This window comes from Numida meleagris, chromosome 3 (assembly GCF_002078875.1).
Source record: "Numida meleagris isolate 19003 breed g44 Domestic line chromosome 3, NumMel1.0, whole genome shotgun sequence".
NCBI lineage: Eukaryota > Metazoa > Chordata > Aves > Galliformes > Numididae > Numida > Numida meleagris.
This window is the reverse complement of record NC_034411.1, coordinates 82,276,814-82,291,237: the sequence shown is the minus strand read 5'-3', so window position 1 is coordinate 82,291,237 and position 14,424 is coordinate 82,276,814. Positions and strand designations below refer to the sequence as shown.

At 35.4% G+C, this 14,424-nt stretch overlaps 1 protein-coding gene across 19 annotated transcripts in view; it reads left to right on the top strand.

Moving 5' to 3' along the window:
• RIMS1 (regulating synaptic membrane exocytosis 1) overlaps positions 1-14,424 on the top strand; it is a 363,013-nt gene that overhangs the window by 177,996 nt on the left and 170,593 nt on the right. The gene's annotated exons all lie outside the window — the stretch shown is intronic.

Here is a 14,424-nt window from a genome sequence, read left to right as displayed (position 1 = left end):
TAACCTACTTTCAGATAGGTGAGATAAATCTTTGCCTGTGAGATGCAGTAACTCCCCACAAAATGGAAGCACTTCCCCAAATGCCCTATTTGGGCAGTTCCTTATAAAGAACTGGTCAGTCACCTGTATGTGACTGGAAGGATCTGTATTTGGAAGTCCACTGTCCAGTGACTGCTTCTGGCTGATCATCCAGTGTGTTTCAGAACATTTCACAAATACTCTTTTACTGCACTACATGGTTTTGTTGACTATCACAAGATGATGACTTTCCAATATGGCTTTACGATGCTGATCTTTTGTAGGTGAAATTTCACTTCTTTCCATCAATGCAAATTCAGTTAAAAGTGGTCATCAGTTCTGTGTCAGATAAACATGTTCACAGTGGAATTAGTTTATGGCCTTTTCACCTTCTTTGCTCTAAAACTCAACTGAAAAAAGCTTCTGAAATTTGATGTAAAAGAAACAAAAAGCCCTTAGAAAAATACCCATTTCTTCATTATTTTGGAAGTTCTCCATAGCCCTCATGTACCTGTGAGTACAATACATTAAATTCTTTTTCTGAAAAAATGGTGTAGGTGTGTTGGGCAAAAATTTTCACACATTCATATTTTAAGATAAATGGATGCATTTTATTGTATCACCTGCAGGTGGTATCACTAGAGCAGGTCTGAACATACAGTTTACTTTGATGTGTTAGGTTGTACTATTCATTGAAGTACGTATGACACAGTTTGTATTTACTCAGAAAGAAACTGAATATACATTAATTGTTTTTCACCTACTGTTTTGAGTCACAGAAATGGAAGCTGAAAGTTTCCATTTGTTTGTAATTTGTCTTTTGTTTGTTCATGGTTCTGTGGGTTAGGGTGGGAAAACATGTTTTTTACACATGCAGTAGTGTGACATTTTTATTTGAAGTTTTTGTTTGTTTGTTTTACGTTTTTAGCTCTTTGTAAAGAGTTATTAGAATTGCATTTATTTGAAATCTGCTTATTAATACTTGCCTATTTTATTCTTTTTCTCTTCTTTCTTTTTTTTTTTTTCTTCTGCTTCCTTGGATGCTTTCCCAAAGGAGGACAAAGTGGTTAGAATCCATGCTTTTTATCATTTATTACAATAATGTTGTTAGTTAACTGGGGAACATATTAATGTAAAAAAACCTGAAATTTTAAAATGATCAAAATGGGAGGGGGGAAGAGCAGCAAACCTAACAACCAGGCCCCTCCTATCCCTCAGCTGATCAAACTCTTCAAAGGTAGCTCAGCAAGAAACCCAAGGGTGTCAATTTACATTAGGACAATGTAAGAAATTAATTAGAAATTGAGGATTCTTAATAGTTTAAAAAATAGAGGAGGTAATAAAATATATTAACTTTTTATTTCATAAAAATGTCTTTTGTTAACAGTTTGACTTCTTGCGTGCCAAGTCCTTCCATCAGCTTCAGGAAATCTAAAGTAATAATTAAAATGAACTTTATGTTGATTTATATAGTTTATTGTGCAAAAACAGGGAATTCTTGTAAAGTCATCTTTCTTATTTTTACAGTTGAAGTAGTTTGCCTAGGCAAAGGATAACTTATCCTTTTGAAATTGTACATAGACATAGTGAGCAAGATGGAGTGAATCTTTTGAGACTGTGCAGCTACCATTTCAAGAAACTGTAAAGCTTCCTTGGGATCAAATAGTGATGTATTCATCATTAGTGCCCGTGCATTTCCCAGTTAATCTCTGAGTCTTGCACACAGAGGAATGGCTGGAAATACTTGTGTGAGGCCCTGCATGCAGGTCTGGAGAGGGTATTCCAGGCTTTAACTTGGATGCTTAGTAGTGGGAATTAGCCTGACACTTCAACTGATATGAGTATAAAGTGATTACAGTCCACCATTGGTTTTGACTTGCAGGAGATGGTGCTATAATTGCATTGCAAAGTGGTTGTGTACCACAACTTACATTACAGCGTAGCTATAACCTGCAATTATGACACCTAGAGAGACTAACTTCTATTGCCCCTGCATAATGTAGTGGCTTTTTTTGTTGTTGATTTTTTTTTTCATAGGCAGTTGTATTGTGGGAACACAATTCTTGTTTTGATGACTATGAAATATAACTCGATAAACCTTCATTCTACTTTTTAATGTGTGGTTCTCTTACCAAAGTGCTGAAATAATTCAAGACTTTTTCAATCTATTTAAGGCTTAGGTTACGATAGCGTGAGAAGTTTCATCTTGTTTTTGACTTATTACTGCAGTAGTGCATCACTGATGAATCCACTGGGGTGCACTAAAAGAATAGTGCAATAGAATAGACAAGAAACAGCAAAGCTCTTAAATGCTGAAAGCGCCTCTTCAGTAAAGTGTAACCACAGATTTTGGAGAGTAATCCAGCTGAACTTCACCTGACCTGCTTCTGTGACTGAGAAGTCCTTCATGCCTCCATTTTGAACAAAAGCTTTGCTACATAGTTAGAGCAGTGATAGTGTGCGCATGCATTGGAGTTTGTGTCTTGAGGTGACAGCCTAAGAGTTTGTTTTTGAATAATGTCATTTAGATTCCAGAAAACAGGCTTCGCTACACTAAAGCACTCTGAAGAAATACATGCTGAAGAGATCCTTGACTTCTCTAGATTGTCCAAAATTCAGTTAAAGATACTCTTGTTTGCGCTTGCCTTGGTTTAGGTTTTGCTGTGTTGAACTCCAAGATTCCTCATGCCAAGGAAATGCCATAGGGACCTAGAAGGACATGTCCTTTTAACCTTGTGGTGAAGATGAGCCACGTCCCTTTAACAGCTGAAAAGTCGTGGTAGCCAGAGGGAGAATATCTAACAGTTAGGCCTGATTGTGTGAGGAACAGAGAGACCTTTGTTTTATGAAGTACAATTGCTTAAGCCATGTCTATCTCTGAAAGCTAAGAGACCATGTGATATGAATTAATTAAAAAATATGACTACATACCTGAAATAATGTCTCTTATAAGCATGGCAATTTGTAAAATTTATACAGGGCCACACCAGAGAAATACCATTTTTTTAAAACAATTTTTTCAGTGGCTCGACGTTCCTGACTAGCCTACATACAGAGACAACCTCCTTTTTAATCTAATGAGTCTAATGATGGTAAAGACTTTTTCAACATGTTTAGATGAGCCTTTTTCTCTCCAAGTGAATTTTTACTGCTGTAAATGATATTACTATTAAAACATGTACTAAGTTCCTACGAGTTAAGAGTTCATCACTTGGAAAGGACAGTGAAATACGAGTTATCAGGAAAAATCAAGCATGGTCTTAGACTCCAGGCATTTCCCTTAGTGCTGGAGTTTTAAACCACATTGGTTGTTCTAATGAGACCTCACCTGATGTTGTGTACTATGTGTTCCTATCTCTGATAAATTCAAGATGTCACAGCGACAAAGTCATGCAAAAGATGATAAAAGGTAGAGAAATTGTAGATAATACCTAGAAATACAATGTTTTAAAAATAAGATCAACCTTTAATCTAAAGGAAAGTGAATACGTAAGACCAAGTGAATGTAACTTGTCCATAAACGTTTTTGGCTTGGAAAGAGATTTTCACAATCACTGGAGGAAAGATTTATGAAAATCATTTATTGGAGGGAAAACCAACCCAATAAAATTGTAAAGGTTGAATGTGATAAGTCCAAGAAAGGATTTCTGATTTGGTTGCTTTTGACTGTAGGATGCATAAGAGGTCCCATGCAGCTGTTGTGTTTAGCTAAGATTGTAGAATTGTTTGTAGGTGACAAATGCTTCATGGGAAGATACAAAGGTGGCTTCTCTTTGAAGCTGTACTTTACCTTTTCAAGTAAATACCAAATGTATTTCAAGGACTGTTTGAAAAATACATAGTAGAACTTCATATATTCTCTCCCTCTTTAAAACAGTAAAGCACATCCCAAAACATTAATCCTTTGTGGTGGGAGTTAGTTGGTAACCTAGGCTTATGGGAATTCAGTGACTCTAGTGCACTTACAAAATAACTTAGCAATAACTGGTACAACCTAGTAGATAATGAGGCACATACCTTTCAATGATTCTTATTATAATATGTTGAAATGCATTAATAAGTATGTATTTTTAGCTCTTCCGTGTCCTTTGAGTATGGGTAGCTCTTCATACTTCTGACCTGTGCCTGCTTCACTCTCCGTGTGATTGCAGGCAGACAGTATTAAATGGACACACTATCAGATGGGAGACTGCTATCTAGTTTTTTTGTTTAAACCAGGCTTAGGTACAGCTGTGTGGTGAGAGTATTCACTGTGCTAATGATGTTAATAACAATATTGGTGGTGGCTGAGTTCACTAAAAACATTTGGTGATTATATGACATACAGGCGAAATGCAAGTGTTTACCTTAGTATTCAAAATGAATGTTATGCTATGGCAGCCTATTTCACCACATGTGCACTGAAAATTTGTGTATGCTTTTGAAGAAAGCAGAATATTAGTAAGAGGATTTCATGAGTAAGCATTTTTGAAGGAAGTAATGTAGGTAGGTGCTCAATGAAAATCATGCCGGAATGACCTTTTCTAATTTGATGAATCATTTTCTAAGTTTTGTTAGTTCCGTATAGAGTCAGTGCTTTGGCTCTGGATACTTCTGTTTCTGCTCTATACGCTATTTGGCAGTTTAATTGCCAAATTAGTGGTAGGTTTGTTAATGCACTTATTTCCATTTTATTTACTCTTCTCTCTGAGGTGATCTACCAGTATAAGTAGGACAGTGGAGAATCAACAGAATACCTGGCTAGCATTTCTTTGCCAATTTTGCTCCATCCCCTCAACATCCGGGCTGCTGCTGCTGCTAGTTCTTTTCTTTATTGCAGTTGTAACAGAGCACTGTATAGCAAAAACCACCTGATAATATGACCTTCTTTGCAACGCTCCCGTAAAAGCTTTTTCCTAAAATTTGCTTGTAGAAAGGCATGTTTCCTGTGCAGACAGAGGATATGTAAAGTTGTACAACTATGTTTCTTTCTCCTCATAGATAAGGAGATACATTGCATGATACAAAAGTAGCCTTGAATAAGTGAATACAGTTTCTTCAAATCAAAATTGCAGTATTTTGTTTTGGGTGTTTTAAACTAACTGATAACTGTAGGACATCAATAGAATCAAGGGGAAGAACAGTGCTTCAGCTTAAGCTATGTGCTTATCCCTAGCAATATACTGTTGTATAGACTTCATTCAGACTGTGATTTTTGACCTAATTTATAGTGAAAAGAATTCAGAGCAAATGATGAAAAATAAATTTGTTACAGCTTTCCTTTGTTTTCCAGAAATGTTGTGCAGAGGAGTTAGCTTACTTATTCTCCTGTTTATGTACAAGAATGACTGGGAGGAAATCAGGATATAAAATACATTATGGATAGATACATGAGAGCTTATTTAACTGGACTTAAGAGTATGTGATTGCAAAAAGTGATGGTGATTGTCAGTGCTGTGAAACACCAGAGATTTACATTTCAGATCTATGTTACACTGAAATTACATTCATTTTAGCATAATGTCAGTGAATTACACTCTGAAAGACAGACAACTTGGAAACACTTCCATGATTGTGTCAGGTGTTTTTACAGAGTGTTTATCATTCAGTTCCTTTGAAGTATGTTTAAAAGCTGCTTACATTATGGCTGCTAATTTAAGTCTTAACAACTTGGATGTGTATGCCGTGCAAATCAGCTGTGTATTGATGGTTTTAACAGAAGTTGTTAATATTGTCAGAACAAAATGTCTGGATTGTCAGGAATCTTTTTACATTTCCTTCCATGGAACCATTATGCCAAATTATGTCCTTTAAAAGGATAATTGATGTAACTTCTGACTAATACAGATATAGCACTAGAAAAGTTGCCTCAGAAGGAGGTAAAATTACATGGCAAATTGGAAAGTGATAGTGGATAAATTCTATCTCTGTATCACCCAGCGTAATTTGTCTCCAAAAAAAATCTGAGATTGTGTGAAAATTTGAGATGTCAGGGAAGAATCATTGCTTTTCAGTAATCACTTCCTAAAACCGCTGCTTTCAGCAGATAAGGAGAGAGAAGGAAACAAAAGCCGTTCAGTAAGCTGAGGAATTCTACTTCAAGTGAAATGCAGAGCTCTTTCCTCTACTCCTCTTTTTGGCAACTTAGTTTACTGTCAAAGTATTACTATTATTAATTTTCATGTAAATACTTAAAATTAGCTTGTTCTTCACCAAGTTTGCTAAAGCAACCACGTTCAACTTATTGTTGGCCTACTTTTCAGTGTCTAGCTAGCAAAAATGATTGCTTACTTCTTGTATATGGGAGGAAAAAAAAAAGCAGGCTTATGCTCTGAGGAGTTCTTTATAAATGCTTTGACTGCAAAGGAGTCACTGGACTGCTGTTCTTTTTCTTTATAGCCTTAATGCAATGTTGAATCAATAACTACTGTCTTGTACTTGTTGCTGTACCCAGGCACTGCTTATCTGTTAGCCAAGCACTTAAGCAGCATGCTTTTCTACTTCCGATGGCCAAGAAAAAATATTGCTGATGCAACCTTATTTCTTAACTTCTGATTAAGGGTTGCTGAGTCTTTTGTTGCTGTTTTTGCTGTTAGCGTGCAAGCTAAATCACAGAATGATCTGTGGAGACACAACTTTAACGATACTGGAAACCCCAGGTAGTACAATGCAGCCTAAATTTAAAAATAACCATATCCGCACTTTTAATGCCCTGCAGTGTTAATACCAAATATATTATCCTTTTTTTTTTTTTTTTTTCCCCATGTATTTTAAGTACCTTTGTTTCAATTTATCTGATTCAAGGTAAAGAATATGGGGAATTATATCTTTTCTTACTTTTCGTCAAGAAGAAGTCATCAATACCTTTGATTGCAATCATTCCTCCCACTGCAAAAGCTTCTGTTAAAGAAATTAGATATTGATAAGATCCCAAAAGTCAATAAAGCTTTTTAAAAAAGATATTCCACCTCTTCTTATGTATTGTGTACACATTATGCGTATGTATAAGCATATACTGTGTAGATTTCTCTACATTGTTGCATATATCATACATGATACACATGTATAACCCTAGTATATATACTAATACAGGAATTACAGGGCAGAATACTGCTCTAATGAACCATCTTAATGACTTTTGAAATCTGTGTATCATTCAAGGTAATTAAATAATCATTATTTCTATTTTCGCTTATTTTTATGAAAAAAAATTGAATGCCTGTGTTTTGCAGTGTTTTCAGTCAAACAAGACAATGTGTTTTTTCCCCCCCTGGCTGATGCTATTTTCCCAAGTGTGTATTATTTAACACAAGTAGTGGATTAAGAGAACCCTTTTTTAAAAATATATGTATTCTTAAGGATTAATAAAATTATAAAGTTTGATAGTATAAACCTCTGTTTCTGAATGCTATTCCACAAGAATTTGAAATTCTTTGCCCTGGGAGTAAAATAAGATTTTGTTTCTTCTTGATTTCTTTTTGTATGCCAGGAGGCCTTGTCCTTTTTATTATGTTACCGTGTAATAATAATTGTTCACTGTGGTCTTGCATCGCTTGATCCAAGAAATTTCAAAAATTTTAGGGAAAGATGACATTAGAGATTTGAGAAATAATTTTATTTCAGAGAATGAAACAATATAGGAATATATTTACTCACTACTCTAACAAAAAATGTAGTGAATCTTTTCCCTAAGTCTCTGTAAATAAAAAATGGCTTAAGGGTCTTGTGAAAAGGAAAATATTTTTAGTTAATTAGTTTCAACTGCAGATACATACTGAAAAGAAGGGGAAGCATGTTCTAATAGTTGCCATCTGAGATGAGATTTCTTGTGTGCGCTGTTCTTTAGGTAAGAGGATGAGGGAAGTAGAAAGTATTTACAGTGAAACACAGTTTGAAGTCATGAGAAGGATCTATTTCTGTTTGATGTGTTCATATACATTAAAATAATCTGTATTCTAAAAACTGTAACTTCATAATAAATTTTCATCCTTATCTATTCAGTGCACTGTAGTTTTGAAAACAATCAAACATGAACTTACAGATTTAATGTGATAACGTAGACATATGTGGTCTGATCTGAATGGGAACTACCTGGTATGAAATGGACACAATTATCATTCTTCATCTATCAAAATCTTTATGTATACATATAATTTCATAAAATTAGGATAAAAGAATCAGACAAAAATGCAAAAATGATGTGTTCATATGCATGAAATCGGTTTTCTTTTTACATTTCTTTGCATCTATTTATTAATAGTGACAGATCGAAAATATATTAACAGCATTTCATTGACTTTTTGCTTGTGATTGTGTCTTAAAAAAGGTTTTCAGATACCTATAATACTAGTGACACATAGAATTGCAATTCTAATTTTAAATAGAGCATTTCTTCTTTAATAAGTGATTTCCTGTAATAGGAACATTTTAAAAACAAATTGTTATTGCTGACTCATTATTAAGACTGTGAATTCTGAGACTTAGTCTTAAAATAAATATTTAAAGCTTATACAGTCAATAACTCAGAGTTATGTCTCATACTGCTGTATTTGGGAATAAGGCTGGATAACTGCTGACAGGATGTCTGTAGATGATTTTGAACACTGGAATAATAAGGTTAGTTATTTGGGAATATGGCCAGCCCACTCAGTTCTCCTTCAGCCCAGTTAACCTTAGTAGATCACAGTAGATCTCCACTGTTGGAGATGGTCGCTGTGTTTAGCTTAGCTGTTAGTGTATTGACTTCTGCTTTATGATAATTATATGGGATCATTTTCAAAACACTGCCACTCCAGGAACCTGTTTCTCCTCCAGGTTTCTGCTCCTCCAGTTTTTTCACTCAATTCAATGTTTCTATGTCAACAGAAAGCAAATCTCATCCTTAAATCCATGGAAAAACAGTAATATAGCAAGCTGCAATTTCAACTGAGTGGTCACCATAATTGTTTGGAACTGTTATTGCTTCCCTTCAGCATGTTATGGACATTTAATTGTCTGAATTTTCCCCGGTGCAATACTTTTCCATGTTCTTTAATTCATACATGAAATAAATATATGATTACCTTTTGATAAATAGACAAATCTAATCTTGTTAATAACACTCTTAGCTTTCTGCTGTCTTACAGTCCAAAATTGCTGTGCCTTTTTCATAGCCATATGAGACTTGCAGCCATTATTATTTCTGAATTTAGTTTGCCATATTGCACTTCAAGCAAACAATGTGCCTTGGAATGTATTATGTTAAGTAGTTACCGTGTTTCTCTTAATTTCTGTAATAGAATAATGTGTTGGTTATCAGCCATACAGAAATGGTTGGTATCAGAGATTTCTAAAACACTATGCACTATATCTAATAAATATAACATTATTTTCTCTCTGTTAAGGAATAAAGTGCTAATGAGGTAATGCACTATAATTTAAAAAAAGGTGGAGAAAGTATATTCATAAGATCTACTTTAAAATTTAAAGTATTAAAATACCTTAAAATAAATTTAGCTGTCTTAATTGTTCTGTAAGTAATCTTTTTTCCATACTGGTGATGGAAACATCACCTTTGAGTATAAAACCAGGAGCTGGGATAAAGGAGATGGCTAATCCAGAGACTGCAAACTGCGAATAAGTAACTTTAACTGGTGCACATCTAGCTTCTCTGAAATTGACCTTGTATGTATTTAATAAGTTCATTTTGTCAGATAGATTTACAACTCTGAAATTAGAGTACAGTGTGGAAGCCAGCATGTTCTAGTTGAGCGAGGATGGGGTGAGCCCATGCTCTCTATCCCACCGAACATTTGTCCAGAGATTCTGGTCACTGGAAATTACTCCATGTTGTGCAATGCTTTGAAAATATAAATTAAATAAAAGTGCCTTTATTACCATTGAGAAACACTGGTAATGGACATGCTTGTGCCTTGTCAGCTTGCTACTATACTTGTCAGCCATTGCTCATGTCTGAGGAAGGCTGTTGATCAGGAGACGAACTTCTGGCAGTCAGAATCCTTTGACATTCACAATATTGAGCAATTTATTGAATGCTTCAGAAAAATGTACGCCAAATTCACTCATTTATGCATGTAGGCCAGATGTGCACAGTGCCATCTATTGGCTATCCCCAATCAAGGGAGATTGTTTTGGTGTTCTATCATGCACAGCTTCAGCTGGGATGGAGAAAAAAATTGGGCAGTGTAGATCTGCATGGAGTCTGAGTGTATCCAGTTGGGGCTGTCCAGGAGCTTGGGGTGGAGCTGGCAGCATGTTCCAGGGAGGCCTCAGTATGGTTAGAAAGTGAAGAGAAGTGGCCAAGGTATGGAGGCAGGCAAAGACTGATTGTGCAGAAGTGATTTTATAGAAATTTTGATATGTGAATAAAAGTAAAATTAGCAAAAGGAATTCTGGTGTTATTTTGTCATTCCAGAAACACAGAGATATTTTAATTAAAAAGAGATCCTGCTGCAAAGAAACATTTGACAAGATTATGACCTGTTAAGCATTATGAGAAACTGACAAATAGCAGAAAAAAATTCCAGAGAACAAAGTAATTATGAGGACTAGATGTAATCTGTGCTCTCCTGCTCTTTCTCTTTTTTTTTTTATTATAAATAACCTTAATCCTCATCCAGGATTAAAATTTAGTGTATTTTTAGCACCGCTATGTCCTAGATAAAGATACTTCCTATCTATGATTTTATATTTTCTATGCCTTTTGGATTCTGCAGCATTTTATGATTTTACATTACAGATGGATACTTCTATCTGTGTATCTTCAGTACTGCAATTAGGGTTTGTGATAGTTTGTCATAGATATACCTGAGATACATAGGCTTATTAAATATAGTATATGAATATGAGGATAGTAACAATTACAGAGAAAGTTTCTACAGTGTTGTGCAGAGTTCTTGGGTCCGTTGTTATGTGGACCCATTTGCAACTAATTTTTCCTATGAATATAAATAAACTTCTTCCCAAAATTGCTATATAAAATGTTATAAAATATCTGTTATTGGTTATTTAATGACTGGTCAGAAATTTAGTGAAGATCTGAACAAAATGTTATCTGCATTGATTTAAGGAGGAGATAAAACCAAATAATTTTTAAATCTAGATAGAGATTTCTAACGAGCTGCAAGTTACTTAGACTGAGGTTTAATCACTTTCTGTGCAATTTCTGTATGCAAGATAAAACACAAATTCTGTATGCAAGATAAAACACATCAATTTATTTGCAACAAGTTCACAGACAACTTTGGAATTAAATGTTATTTTATCAACAATTTATCACAACATGTATGTAGGTCACTCTGAAAGTAATGCCTCCTATTTATTTCCATAGAAACTACAACAAGTGAAAAGAACTCAATAACACTATTTGATAGAACAAATTCTCAGCTACAGAATGCTATTTTTCAACATAGTCACCACTGTTAGGCAGTTTGCACAGATGAGCTGATTGAAATGCCCTTCCTTTCATTGTGTGACAACTGTGCATGGCCATCCAGAACGTGGCTTGTCTTTCGCATCGCTGTCACTGCTGCTGAAATGCACCACTCACTGCCTCACTGTGCTCACATCCAGTTTGGTCACTATAAATATTTAGCAAGTGTCAATAAATGTCAGTGGGTGCCATTTTTTCCATGTGGACGAATTCATTTCCACACCTTTGCTTCATATGCACTTCCATGTCAGATATCATTCTGTCAGACTGCCCCTCTGCTGCCATCTGTCACATGGCAACAGCATGGAACGGAATACTGGCAGGAAGGTTCAACCTCTACTGCCATACCACCATCTGCCAAAATAATAAAATAGGAGGTGTTACTTTTGGAGCAGTCCTCATATAATTAATTTGCCCATAAAAATCTGCCTTCCGTAGCAAGATCATTGTATTCAGCTTGCTGAAAGTGATTGGGGATATTGTATTGCTAAAAAAATAAATATTATTAAGTAGTACATAGTAATCATTGTAGAGATGAGTAGATACTACTAGCACTTCTTTTTAAACATTTGATGACATGCGCATGATAATTGTGATGAGGGAAGGAATTTTTTGTATATTCTTGGGATATTATTGGTGGTAGTGCAGTTTACATCTCTGCAACATGTGATACGAGATCACAAATGTTGTATTTTCATATACATGCATCAGTAAGGCTCATTTTTCTCTTCAGTAGCTTTTTTTTTTTTTCCTGGCCACAGGCTTCTACAAGATTGAGAGAGGGCAACTGAAAGTCTACACAGCAAAAAGTTTCCAAGACCTTTCATAGCCTGACAGCTTTACTGCTTAGGATGCTTTGGATTGACCTTTATAGCTGTAGATTTTCCTTGCATTTCCTTTTCCTTTGTAGGCAGTCTTGTGAGAAGGTAAAAGAGAACACAAATTCTTGCCCATGTAAGAGCAATGCAGCAGGAAGCAGTAGGGAACTGAGTAGATGAAGAGTTCATCTTTCTACTTTTTCTGTATTCTCTTTGTTGGTTTTTTTTTTTTTTTTTTTTGGGTCACTTTCTGCATACATACAACTTTATCCTTGCATGTCTGTACATCCTATATTGTAGGTTTTGCCCCTTTCCTCTATAGACCTAAGTATACGACTTTCTGATCAGGCAGCTAGTGTTTAGTACAGCCTGTTGTTCACCTTAGAGGAGCTTTATTCTTGGTCACTTCTGCAGACTACTGAAGAGGAGGCTGCTGAGGGTCCAAGAAAGACTAGGTCAGTACATTTGTCAGACTGAGCAGGAATCAGTCCCAAATAAAAAACCCTTACATTACGTGTGAGCTGTGTTTACACTTTCATTATACTAACCGCAGTAAATCCAGTCACTGTGCCTCAAAAGACGTTCAGTGTACTCTGAATGGGACTGAATCTGCCCTGAATCTTTTCCCTAGCTGTCTGAACTGTATCAGCTGGGGTCTCTGCTTTCCAGAATTGGCACCTACTCTCATTTGGACACTGCAGAGCTCCACTCCAGCAGCTCCCCAGGGTGTAGGTGGATCTCGGGTAATTCTGGTGTCATATCTCATGGCTCCATACCCATATTTTTGAAACGTTCAGATATTGCAGGTAGAACTAAATGCCAGTGTATAGGCAGCTGAATCCCACTAGATTACTCTATCTTCTCTCTTTCTTAGCCATTTCTTTTTTTCAAACTGAGTGTCAGGGTATCAACTAACCACGTACTGCTTAATTAATTTTTTTCTTTGACCATAAATATCTTTAGCTACTGCTCTCTTCAGTGAATTTGCTGGATTTAATACTTCGATTTAATGCATGAAGTATCAGCTTGTATTTAATTTAAAGCATGTAGATTTTTGGAACTGTACTTTGAAAGGTTTTCCTTTCTTTTTAATTCCCCTTTTCTCAAGGGAGGTGATCCTTTAATCCTTTATTCATACAATTTGTCAACATCCCTATTAACTTGCTTTCTTTTTTCATTTTAGTCTCAACTTCTTATTGTTACCTGCAAATTTCTAAACTATGGTATTGTCAGTTTAGAGTCACTATTGCTACAGACTTCTGTATTTTGTACTTACACTACCCTTAGTGCCAAACTACTACGTTCTACCTTGTTTTATTAATTGGAATGACACAAAAGCCACTTTGTAGCTACCAAGTGGATGCAAAGTAGTTAAATGATAAATTAAAACCAACATAAAACTACTGTCTTTCTGTTTTAGTCCCAGGAGGATCAGATTTGGAGATTTACTTGCTTTAACGACTGCTTTCAAATGCAGTTGTTGGGGGAATGCTAAATTATGGCAAGAACAACATCCTGATCTACAACTTATATTACTTGTAATCTGAATGTTCTGGCTGTTTTCTCAAGACTCGTATCCCACCCTGTACTGTCTACCCTTTCACTTGGTTCAGTGTTCAAGTTGTTTGATAGCAATCTGCATCTTAGTGTTTTAGCTTAAATCTGTTCATAGGTTACTTAGTACTGTTTTTTTCTTTGGCTATGTCTGTGTTCTAAATGTAGATACTATGATGTTTATGGGTTGATAGGTCACCTTTCCTCTGTTCTTGGTTTTATTTTGTTCTATATAACTTGCTCAGCATATCTGTATTTACTGTTTCTTAGCAGTTTATCTTACTGAATAGCTGAAAGGTATGTATTCTAATCTTTTTTTCCTTCTTTATCTGAGGGCTCTCTGTATGGACCTTAGCTGCCCAGTACTAGCACTTGTTTAATGCAGTACTGTGTAATAATCAAACAAGTGCAATGAATTTACTATTCCTTTGCTTCAAACAAGTAAAGAGAACAGTACTCAATATCAGTTTAGTATACAGCAACTTGAAAGCTTCTATTTTGTAAACTATTTTGGATGACTAAGTATAGCAAACATTTGAAATGTTTCAAAAAGAAAACTTTCTTCTGCTTGCAGACGAGGTGGCATGGCATAGCCTCAGCAACTTTTTCAAGCAAACTGATTAA